The sequence below is a fragment of the Lycorma delicatula genome, chromosome 10 (assembly GCF_047948215.1).
Source record: "Lycorma delicatula isolate Av1 chromosome 10, ASM4794821v1, whole genome shotgun sequence".
NCBI classification, from domain to species: Eukaryota; Metazoa; Arthropoda; class Insecta; order Hemiptera; family Fulgoridae; genus Lycorma; species Lycorma delicatula.
In genome coordinates this window covers 97,389,836-97,402,024 of record NC_134464.1, presented here as the reverse complement: position 1 = coordinate 97,402,024, position 12,189 = coordinate 97,389,836, and the positions used below count along the sequence as shown (strand labels likewise).

Genomic DNA, 12,189 nt, shown 5'->3' with positions numbered 1-12,189 from the left:
CCGAGGATTTGCTGAAACGCGTCGATTATGAGATCAGAAAAGATCGTCGTTCAACGATTTACGACCTGGCCCTTCTTTTTCCTGATGTTTCAAGAGCTGTTATCGGTCACTTTTCATGACCGTTTAGTCTTCAGAAAGGTTTGTGCACATCGGAGGCCGCACGTCTTAACGTAACGTCACAAAAAATTTCGAATTGGATCTGCTTCGGAATTTTTATGCGCTATTCAGAAAAAGGCGATGAGTTCCTTAATTGTTACAGGCGATAAAACACGGATTTCGTATTACACGCTAGAGAGAAAACGGCAGTCAAGTGAATGGCGTCATCCTCAATCACCAACCAGACTGACCAAGATCAAGCCACAGCCAGTTGGACGCAAACTGATGGCTATAGTCTTTTAGGATCCGTTTGGCATACGGCTGATTGACTTCATGCCACGTGGAACGAATACAAATGCAGAAGCCTAGTGCGAAATTCTACCTAAATTACGGCGCGCCATTCAAAATCAGCGACGTGGGCGGCTGACCGATGGCATCGTCCTACTGAACAATAACGCACGTTCACATATTGCGGGCCCGACATGTAATTTACTGAGAACATTTGGATGGGAAATTTACGATCATCCACTATATACTCCGGACTTAACTCCTTCTGATTATCATTTGTTTTGGAAATTGAAAGAATTTTTGTATAGTAAGCGATTCGCGGGTAAAGTTGAACTTAAAAATGCTGTTAATCAGTGACTAAATGGACTGGCGGCAGAAGAATACGACGAGGGTATATTGAAGCTGGTGTATCGCTACGATAAATGTCTTTATTCATGGGCCAATTATATCGAGAATTAGTATAAGATATGTAGTTTAAGAGAAATAAAAAATATTTTTAAAGTTTTTAGACTAAATTTTTTTACAAAGAAACGGTCTTTAGAGATAACCTTTCGTATATTCAATAAATTGTAAAAAAAGGTAGAAACTGGATGATAAATTGGCTGCTGATAAATAAGAAATAGAAGAGTGATTTCAAGCAAGTAATTAGATGTCAATATAAACACAGTGTTACCAGATGCCAGATTAGACTAAAATAATAACAGTTTTAATTTAATGAATTCAATGTTGTTGATAAAAATAAATTTAAATATTAAAATTTTCAATGTTTAATAAATGAATATTGTATTTTTTTTTAGGTTAGAATGAATGAAAAATAAAATATATCAATTTGTTATGACAAGCGCTTTTCTGTATATAATATACACGTCAATATATTGATATAACGCAGATTGTTTTTCTTTCTGGCCTTCAACAAAGACAAGGTCAACATTTTTTAAAAGATCTGTTAATAGCTAATACCTATTATTATTACTATTATTACTTTAAGTATACCCATAGCTGTGTGTGTGTGTGTGTGTTTTATTGTATGTACATTTGGATTTGAATCTAATTATTAAACTATTACTTAATATTTCTAGAAACATGGATTTCATCATTCCATTTCCCATACAAGTTACGAACAATTGAAAGGTGGATCGTTCCAATACGTAAATTACATATTATATAACAAGTGACTCGTTAAATCACGACGGGGTTTGAAGCGGTAATAACTTTTTGATTAATAATTTTTTTCTTTCTTTTTTAAATTTGTAGTCAATATTTTGAAAATTTGCCATAGAAAAGCTCACAACCCACAACGCAAAATCTTCCAAATTGAATTTGAAAGCAAACATTCGATTTTTAGACCGCATCGAGCATATTATCAACATTTTAATGTTAGACTAGCGCCCTCGGAATCAATGATTCGTCGCTTAATTCGTCGTTTCATTTCCAGAAATAGGATTTAATAACTAACCTTCTTCCTTTCAGGAGATCAGCATCAGCTTACAGGAGCCGGAAATGGAATTTGTGTGAGAAATGTCGAGGAAGAACCAGAATCGTCGATCCAGAAACGAACTCAACTTCGCATAACTCGTTTGTCGTCGCAGCGCATTTTTTATTTTAAATTCTGCAGCACATTTAAAAAGTTTACTAATTTTTCCATACAATATTCAGTAGGACAGGAAATAAAACCTGCAGATTATCGGCGACGGCTGGATTACGCAATCCCGATTTCAAAAATTGGCAAGAGAATAAAACGGATTTATTCACCATCTGAATGCATCCGATAAGGCTCAGTTCTGCCTCAACGGTTTTTTTTAATAGATAGAATTGTAAAATTTGGAACTCCGAAAATCCAAGAGTTATACAGAAGCATGAATTCAGTCTCTCGAATGCACGGTTTGGTGTGGAGTAATATAGCAGGGCAAAATGATAATGGTGATACTATAACGATCAATAGAAAACGATATTGGGAAACGCTTCAAAGTTTCGTAAGACATGCAGTGGAAAACGTACCTGGAATGTGGTTTCAGCAAAATAGGACCACTTACCATACATCTGAATATACAGAGCAAATTTTACGAAACATTTTTGGCAAACGAAAGATCTGTAGTGGATTGGCTTCTACGGTCTTCAGATATCACGGTACCTGACTTCTTTTTATCAGGACATCTAAAAAATAAGTATTTTTGTGAACAAACCCCAAACAATTCCAAGACTGCAAGAAAACATTCGCACAGAAATTAGGGCGCTACAGCCACAGATACTAACAGCTGTTATGGAACTTGCCGTAGAAAGAGCTCGTCTGCGTCGAAAATAGAAGACCTTTAAAAGACGTAATTTTCTCTTCATAATGTTACGCAATCTTCATGATATGTTTTTTATTATAATCATGAAGAAATATCACAATAAAATTAACAGTTTCAACCCCGTCTTGACTTACGCGGCACCCAGAATATTTATATATATATAATTGTTTTTAATATTTAATTACATTATATAAGTAATAATTTATTTATTAATAATTTTATTTAAAGCTGTACATACAGAATTCTGTACGTAATACTATTTTTTTGTAATATTTTAAATGTATATTTACAATAAATTTTATGTTTCAGAAGCCTTACCATTTTAAAAATCATTATTTTATATATATATATATATATATATATATATATATATATATATATATATATATATATATATATATAAATTAAAAAAGAAAGTAAATAGGAATCTATTTTCTTCCTGTTAGTAACAAAATTACTACCCTTAATTACAGTGACATATTTTATTTTAATAAAATGAAACGAACTGAAATTTTTAAACATATGAAAATATTTCAAGACTAATCGGGATTCGATCTCAGCAATCTTCTAAATGAAAGCAAAGCGCTACCGCTAAATTAATGAGGTTAGAAATAATAATATTAAATAAATTTAAAAAAAGTTAATAAAATAGAATACAGTTTCATAACAATTCATAAGACATTATTTTAATCAGTTCTACTGAAATTTATGTCAAGAACAATATATAAACACGAAATAAAGCAATTTTAATAAATTTATACATAACGTTATTCTGGATTGGTCAAGGGTCCGAAAGTAGATCAAACAAGGGAAAATAAAAATAAAAATTATTTATTTATTTTTTTTTTTTTTTTTATGAAATAATTAATTATGAATTAAATCAGTCGGAATAAAGAATAGTTTTATTAAAGTGCAGCAATATAATATTATATTTTCTATTTAACATATCAATATTATGAATTACAAAATATATTTTTATGAGTTTTTATTTTACTACTTTATAATTAAGAGGCTTAAATTTACTTGATATAAATAATTAAAAGATTTATGCAGATTAGGATGCAATAATTTTATACAAACCGTATTAGAAATGAATGATAAGTACGTGATTCCAAGGATAACAACAAAGAATTATTATTTTAATGGATCTACAAAAGCCGTGAATCGGCTTTAATCAGATTAGCAAACGTAATAAAAAATTATTAAATAAACATATACGGTCATAATGCATATTAATACATAAAAATAAGAAAATTAAAAGAATTATTGCCGGCAGTCGCGTGGAGTGTGAAAAAATCGCTCCCACGGTTTACTCGTGTGCCACTTCCTCCTCCAAGATTACCGCGCGAACACGCTCTTTTTTCGAAGTTTACAACTATCTCACATTAATATTTGGTCTAAAAGTTTTCTCTGCTTAAAAGTACAAGTCTTGAAAAATAGATAAACCGCTTTAAAGGACACGAAAAGGTCCCTAAAAGCTATAATAATTACTGTTGCCGAAGAATCTTTTTATAAACAAATTACAATATCTCAGGAATGAGTAAACTAATTTTTTGTGTAACCACTTATTGAATTCGGAATTCCAAGAGTTAACTTTTAGAACAATAAAAAAAGCTATTTTTGCAATAAATATTGGCTTTTCATAAAACGGCCATTTGTGACAGTTTTTCGGCTTTTTTACAATAACTAATTAACGGAATTCAATGTTTAAGGACTTAAATTGTAGGTACTTCAAATCCCCACAACCGAAATCCGTAGAGGGAAGACACCCACATTGTGACGTTACCGGTCGCCACACCACCCCCTCCGTTCCGAGCCCTGAGAGGATGTCGTCTTTAGATGCTCTAACTGACCAGGCCTCGGTCGGGATACCACCGATGTAAATGCCTCGGCAGACATTTGCATCAGTAAAATACAAAACAAATTTTGCCTTCACGTAAACCTCAAACGGACATCTACACATCCAACCTAACATGATTCCCTTAGATTAACTGACCGAAACCGCGGAAACGCGAAACCCGCGCTTAATCCAGATTTGACAGCGCCGTTCGTGACCGTGAATGCTTCAGAAAACAAACAAGTTGAAGGTTAAATCAGTCGGCCAGTCTAGGTCACCTAACAAGAGGAACGTAACCTCATTCCGGTCCATGCAGGAACCGGGGACAAACCCCGCACCCCTACCCGGTCACATCATGGAATCTCGCGTGGCATTACCAAGTCACAACCAGCACCGCCACCGGCGAAGGGAAGCCACGCCGCCGGTCACACGGGCTACCATACCTCGGCAGCGCGGCCACCCCCACCAGTGCCCCAAATCGAATCACAAACACTTATATAACCATGACACGATGCCAATACGTCTACTTCCAACCAATCCAATGCCTGTAACTCCAAATCCCCACAATCTTTATTAGAACGTTTTCGCCTGTAAAGTTTACCTTGGACTACAAAATTGAAAAACCTATTTTCACCACTTTTGAACGGCCGCCATTTTGTCCAGTTAGTGAAAATTTTGTCCAGTCACATATAATCAAGTTATAGTTACCCTAATTTATAATCTCATGTACTTCCCTAAACTCTACAAATTTTCTTCAAAAATCTACCTTTTTCTTTCTTCCATTGACTGGACTATTTCTGTTAAATAATTTATACCCTTATATGACGTTGGTTTTTTTTTATATGTGATACAATTCAATACTTACACATTTTTTAATTTTTAAATTCTGCTGGCGGTGCAAATGAATTTATGATTTCAGTAAATTTCTATCCGGGTCTTATATAAACTAAATTAATGGAATTCATTATTTCATGTTTTGGCAGTTTTATGGCATTTTTTTTTTTTTTTAATTATTAAAAAGTTAATTTTTCCGCCGTTTTGGGGTCTTACACTTCATTTAAAAAAATTGATATTTATATATTTTTTTGTATTTTAATAAACCTTACATTGGTGGGAACCAACTTGGTAGTTTACACCGTTACTGCGTAATGATTATTACAACAATTTAATTTTGGCGGCCATTTTGCGGTGAACTCGATGGCCGTTCGCGACCATTCATGTGTTTTTATAATCCTTTTAACGATACTTAATTCGAATCCGAAATCAAAATCAAAGTCTGAGACAAAAAGTTACTCAAATGCATACAACATGAATTCAATAACGAACTGTTAATTCGTTGAAAATATTGGTAGAAAAATAGCACAGACCTTGTTTCATCAATTTTACTATACTTTTTCCATAGTATGTTAATGATGATTGTTTTACAAGTGAAATAGCCATATAGATTTAGATTTAAAATAAAATTATTTATAACCTATTGTTTTTTAGGGTAATCTGGTTTCACTATTTATCTAATTAACCGTTAAACATTGCTCTTTATTTTTATCGATATCCAAATTTCACGGCATAAGCCATTTTTATATCATAGAAACTTGCTTTGACGTTTCTTAAGAAACCTCAAGATGTAATATTATATTTTAGACAGGTTCATTGTATAGTTTGCTTATTGTTATTATTATACTGTTCAGACATTAGGTTTATTGTGTAGTTACCAAACAGAAAACAGTTCCGTATAGCTTCATCATCATTTGCCCCACATTTGATTACCTGTGGACACAACAGTTTTACAGGTCGTTAAAAACTAATTATGAGTCTAACTGGAACACGATGTGTATCTTTATAAATAAAAGTTAAGAATTAAGAATAAGAGAAAGCGGACGAATGTTAAGATGAATCAAATTTCAGCTAATCGATTGTAAAAAACAATTAAAAACCGTCCAGATGATAATTTTAAAACTCCCCACAATCAACAGAATTATAACTCCCTCACAATCTCTTTGGCAGAACGGTGCTTTTTTCCAGGACAGGGAATAGCACGTTTTATTGTGAAAAAAAGTTATGTACACAAATTTAAAAGTATTTTTTAACATTATTTACTTTCCGGTAAACCAAAAATAAACTATTTACAGCATAATCTCTTTCCGGTTTTAATCTGGTTGAGGTGTAGAGGTATTTCGAACTAATATAAATGTTAAGACTTATTTTTCAGTAATATATTCTATACATCAGGATAAAAAAAATAAAAATCAACATAAATATACGTCTTAAAACTTAATTACAAATTAATTATTTTAAAAACACAGTGAATTGTAGAAAAGACCGTAGTCCCGGCGAGAATGCTCTTGGGTGTTCTCGTTTGAGGCGAACAAGGCATAAAGACCGAGTCAAGGCTCCTAGGGGGGGGGGGACAGAAACGACATAGTCGGGCCTGGTAGCCCTACTCTGGCAGGCATTAATAGTTAAGATCCAGCCGGCTTATAAAAGGACACTCCCCAGGATTGTGTTATACTGTGGAATCCGATTCGGGGAAGAGGGGAAAAAAGACCTGTTAAAACATAAATTGTAACATTACAGAGTAATGATTAAAAAAAGCCCTTTAAACAAGGAAACTATTTTTCTTTTTATAAACAAAGAATTATTTTATTTTAATATTAAATTTTAACCTACTAATAAAAGAATTCCTTTAGGCCAGGGGTCGGCAACCTTTTGGGTCAGCAGAGTCAAAAATTACAATTTACAAAATTTCAAAGTTTTTAAAGAGCCACAAAATATTTTCGAAAATAGGTTTATTAAATAACAATTTATAGGTACTTACACTTATAATTATTATTTTAACTCTAATTTTTAAATAATAAAAGCTATAAAATAGATAAATAATAAAATAGGTAATTTATTAAATATATATTTTAATAAAAACACTTTCGCGGTAATATCCAACAGTAGTACTTTGTTTCTTTTTTGACAATTCTTATCGACTTCAAAAAAGTAGTTAGGTATCTTATTTGGAAAAAAATGATGTATAATATGTATTTTAAAAATATAATACTTATTATGTTACCTATCTTTACTTCGGTTTTTTTAATTATTATTATTATATATATGTACATACATAACTTTGAGAAGATAATTCGCTTTTAACTCTTTTACTTGAAACAACAAACTATGCGTCACAGCCAAAGCACTGGTGAAGACGCCAAGTTGTCTTGCGTCGAAAGCGAATTAAAACATACATAACAACATCCGACGAGGGCGTCATTCGAGAGCTTCTGACGGACTGACGACAGTGACGACGCGTGTCACGGGGGAGGGATGCGGTGAAAAGCGAGTGCAAGTGGCAAAGCGATAGAATCGGTGCCTAATCCTCGTTAATCGATTCAGAACGATTTTTAAATGTTTTTTTTTTTTTTTTTTTTTTTTTATAAAATAAATAATATTTACGTATGGAACGAAAGAGCCGCAGCGTCACATCCAAAGAGCCGCATGTGGCTCGCGAGCCGCAGGTTGCCGACCCCTGCTTTAGACGCATCAATTCGATTTGTACTTTTTTTTATAATTTTATATTTTTTTTTACGACTAAGCCTTCCTGTTCGACAAGTAGACTGCTCTCGATGACTTTTATTTATATATATATATTTTTTTTTTAGACGAATTAGTCTAGGGATGAACCTTTTGTTGCATATTTTTCGATCTAAATTAAATGGACTATTTTTTTATGAAGAATATCTTTTTGGTCATCATTAATAAAAATTCAAAAACATTTAATATAAAGAAATATTATTCCAAAGAATCATAATTCATTCTGAATACTAGCCGCTTATGTCGTTTCACTCGCACTTTTTTTTAATCAAAAATTATTTATGTTTCTCATCTTTCTCTTTCCTGTTTAACCTCCGGGAATTACGTTCAGGTATTACTTCAGAGGATGAATGAGGATGATATGTATGAGTGTAAATATAGTGTAGGCTTGTACAGTCTCAATTTGACCATTCTTGAGATGTATGGTTAATTGAAACCCAACCACCAAAGAACACCGGTATCCACGATCTAGTATTCAAATCCATATAAAAGTAACTGTCTTTATTAGGACTTGAACGCTGGAACTCTCGACTTCCAAATCAGCTGATTTGGGAAGACGCGTTCACCACTAGACCTACCCGGTGGGTATGTTCCTCGTCTTGCTTTTTCTTTTAAAACCGGGTTTTTTAACATAACTTTTTTGTTTTTTTGTTTTTTTTTTATCTTCAGTCATTTGACTGGTTTGATGCAGCTCTCCAAGATTCCCTATCTAGTGCTAGTTCGTTTCATTTCAGTATACCCTCTACATCCTACATCCCTAACAATTTGTTTTACATATTCCAAACGTGGCCTGCCTACACATTTTTTCCTTCTACCTGTCCTTCCAATATTAAAGCGACTATTCCAGGATGCCTTAGTTCCATAACAACTTTTTTAAATAAAAATAAAACTTAAAAAAATGGAAATAAGTAATCTTTTTAAAAAATAAATTAATTTTAAAAAACATAACAAAAAAAAACACTAAATATCAATTTTTAGAAATCGGTGCCAAATTAAGGAATAAAAAACTGATGTTATTAATTTTTAATCTGATTTATTTTAAAACTTGATGAACACTATTTTGTATTACATTGGTTTTGTGTAAACAGAATCTATAAATAATTTTAAAACTTCTCATCGGTTAAAAGTACAAATAATAAGGAATGTAGATTTTTTTGTTTACTTTAATAACATTTTATGCCATGTTTTGGCTTATTAACTTTAATAAATACAAAAGAATTTTTTTCTAAAAACTTATATTTATTTTTGACCGAATTATTTTCATTAATAAATAATTATGAATTTAATTCTGTGAAAAAAATTTTGAAAATTTCATAGAATTAATTTCTCTAAATTCTCTTTTTTCTGTTTATTATTTCTTGTGTTTGGTGTTTATTGTTTACTATTTATGACCGTTAGTTTTATTTATGTTGCTAATTATTATAATTGTTGATGCGACTATAAATAAACGATGGAAAAAAAATCTAAAATATTGTTGCAGAATTATATTTACTTATTTGTAATTTAAAAACTTAATCCACGCCAAACCATACAAACATATGATTTTTAATTCAAGATTATTGTGATTACAAGTTTTTCAGAATCTACTGAAAATATAACTCAAATTTTTTTCAAGATAAAAATAAAAAACAATAAATTTTGCCTTAAAATTTTTTTTTTCAAAACGTTTTAGCATAATTTTATCTGAAATATTTGTTTTAATTACAAGGAAACCATTTTTAAAAGGAAGATTTTTATTAATTTTCATCTATGAACGTGTTCTTAATGTATGTCTTACTAAATGTAAGGCACATGTGTGGGTTTATCTTAAAATTCATTATCAATTTTTTTATTTCATTAGTGTGATAATTTTCTTTAATGTAAAAAAAATTTCCTTATTCCATTTTTTTTCCTTATTTTTCCTTGTGTCTCGTTTATCTCATTCGACTTCTTTTCCCTTTATGGTGAGCTGAATGAGGGTTCTTTATATCTATTATGTCCTATTACGACCGAACGCCAACGTTAATTTTAAATAAAGATTATATCAGATACTTAATTCGGAAAGGATATGTTTATTACGTTTTTATTTTTATTTTTTTTAAATATAGACTATGTTAAAAGAAATTATAAACGAACAGATTTAATGACAAAAATTGATAGAAATATATTAGCCAAACGTTTAAAAAAATAAATAAATAAATAAAATTAACAATGCCTTGTTTTTTACTTCCTTGTACGAAGTAAAGAAAATAATGTGATCGCGAAAAATGTCAGTTTTCAGATTTCAACGGAAATATCTATTCTGACCATCCCTGAATTCATTTTTACTACTTTCGGCGTGACATCTGTGCGTACGTATGTATTTCGCAATAACTCAAAAACGATTAGCCGTATAATGTTGAAGTTTTGGATTTAGGACTGTTGTAACATCTAGTTGTACACCTCCCCTTTTGGTTGCAATCGACTTGATCAAAAACTTCCAAAAAAGCCCAAAATCAAAAATGTTTTTCTTAACTGCAGTAATAAGCCCTCATTGAGAGCTTTTCAACGGTAAATCATAAGTGGTACTTATTTTCATTGGTTCCAGAGTTGTAGTCAAATAAAATTTTAATCAATGAAATAATATTTGGATCTTACAAGGGAAAGGCACATCGGTTCGAATCCGACTTCATTTCCTTTTTTTTTATTTAAATTTATTGATTTATTAATAATTATTAAGTCTGTAAAAAAACTTTTACAATAAATAATAATTCAATAGTAATAATAAAAAAAAAATCAGAAGTTTTTAGTGAAATAAAACGTTATGTACTTTTCATTTAAAAAAATGTATATGTAATTTTAATAAGCGTAAAAGTCATGTGCTGTGCACACCAAATATTTTCTATGTAAAACAGCAATTTACATATTTTAACTCACAATTATATAATTATAAAGAATATATAACTGAAGCAGTCTTTAAATTAGTTAGATTATGCCTTCGCGAATAATAAAAAAATAAAAAAATAATTTTGTAAAACACAAAAATTCTTGACAATTCTAACGAAACTTGGATAAATTTATCATTATTCTGAACCGACCGAAAGATTTTAAAAGTTAAAATAACAACAAGTGAAAAAGGTTGGTAGGATAACAAATTAAGTTCAAATAAAAATTAGAACAAATTTCAAATAAAATCAGTTTTTAAAATTTTAACAGGGTAGTTCAGAGATCATCATGATAGGACACGTGGTTCAAGGTACTCTCAAGATTTTGTTTATAAATTGCCAATTTATATAGTTTTTTTTTTAATTTGATATTTTTAAAACAGAAAAGTCAATCTGTCAAATATATAATCATTATTATAAATTTATCTTTATAAATTACCTATATTTTTTTAAATTTAATTTACATTACATTAATATTTAAAATATAAATTTACACCAAATACACATTTTTATAAATAAAATATTACTTTACACAAAAAAATTCACGAATCTTTTGAAATAAATAGTATTTAAAAATCACACTATCAAAAAAGTACAATTTTAACAAATATTTTTTTTTTTAAATTACGTTTAAAAATGTACTGCAGAAATAATATTATATATAAAATTTTTACATACCTTAAAATTGTATTCTAAAAAAATTTTAAAATCCAGCCGAGTTACCCGGTAATTTTTATTAACCGTATTTAAATATAAATATAGAACAAAAACAATAATTAATATAAATATTTATTAAAAAAAGAAAATTTACTAGTGCACGATATTTATAAAATAATAAACCTAAATATAAAATTAAATTTCAAAGTATCAAACAATTCTACTCAACTCACAGTTAAACACTAACCGTTTTAAATTGAAGTGCGGTATAAATAAGTTTAGCTAGTGAACTTGCGCAGTTAACCTGCAAAAAGTTAATGTTATGCAAAGAGACGCTAGCAGAAGTAGTCTCTGTTAACTTATGGAAGGAGAAAACTATGAATGAATGAATCAGTACGCGAAGAGAGAATAAGAAGGGGGAAACGGAAGGAATAAGTAAACATTTTAGAGAGAGAATACGAATTGATAAAAAGAAAAGGTAAATAACGTCGAGCAAGGCAGAAGAATAATAACGTTGTTATATACGGTAACACCAAGTGAC

At 30.4% G+C, this 12,189-nt stretch overlaps 1 protein-coding gene across 2 annotated transcripts in view; it reads right to left on the bottom strand.

Annotated features, from left to right (window-relative positions):
* LOC142331813 (neprilysin-11-like) overlaps nt 1-11,973 on the bottom strand; it is a 222,469-nt gene extending 210,496 nt beyond the window's left edge. For both annotated transcript variants that reach the window (XM_075377944.1, XM_075377943.1), the window contains exon 1: nt 11,670-11,973. The gene's annotated coding sequence lies outside the window, so the exon portion shown is untranslated. The remainder of the gene's footprint in view (nt 1-11,669) is intronic.
* Nucleotides 11,974-12,189: the final 216 nt, after the last annotated feature.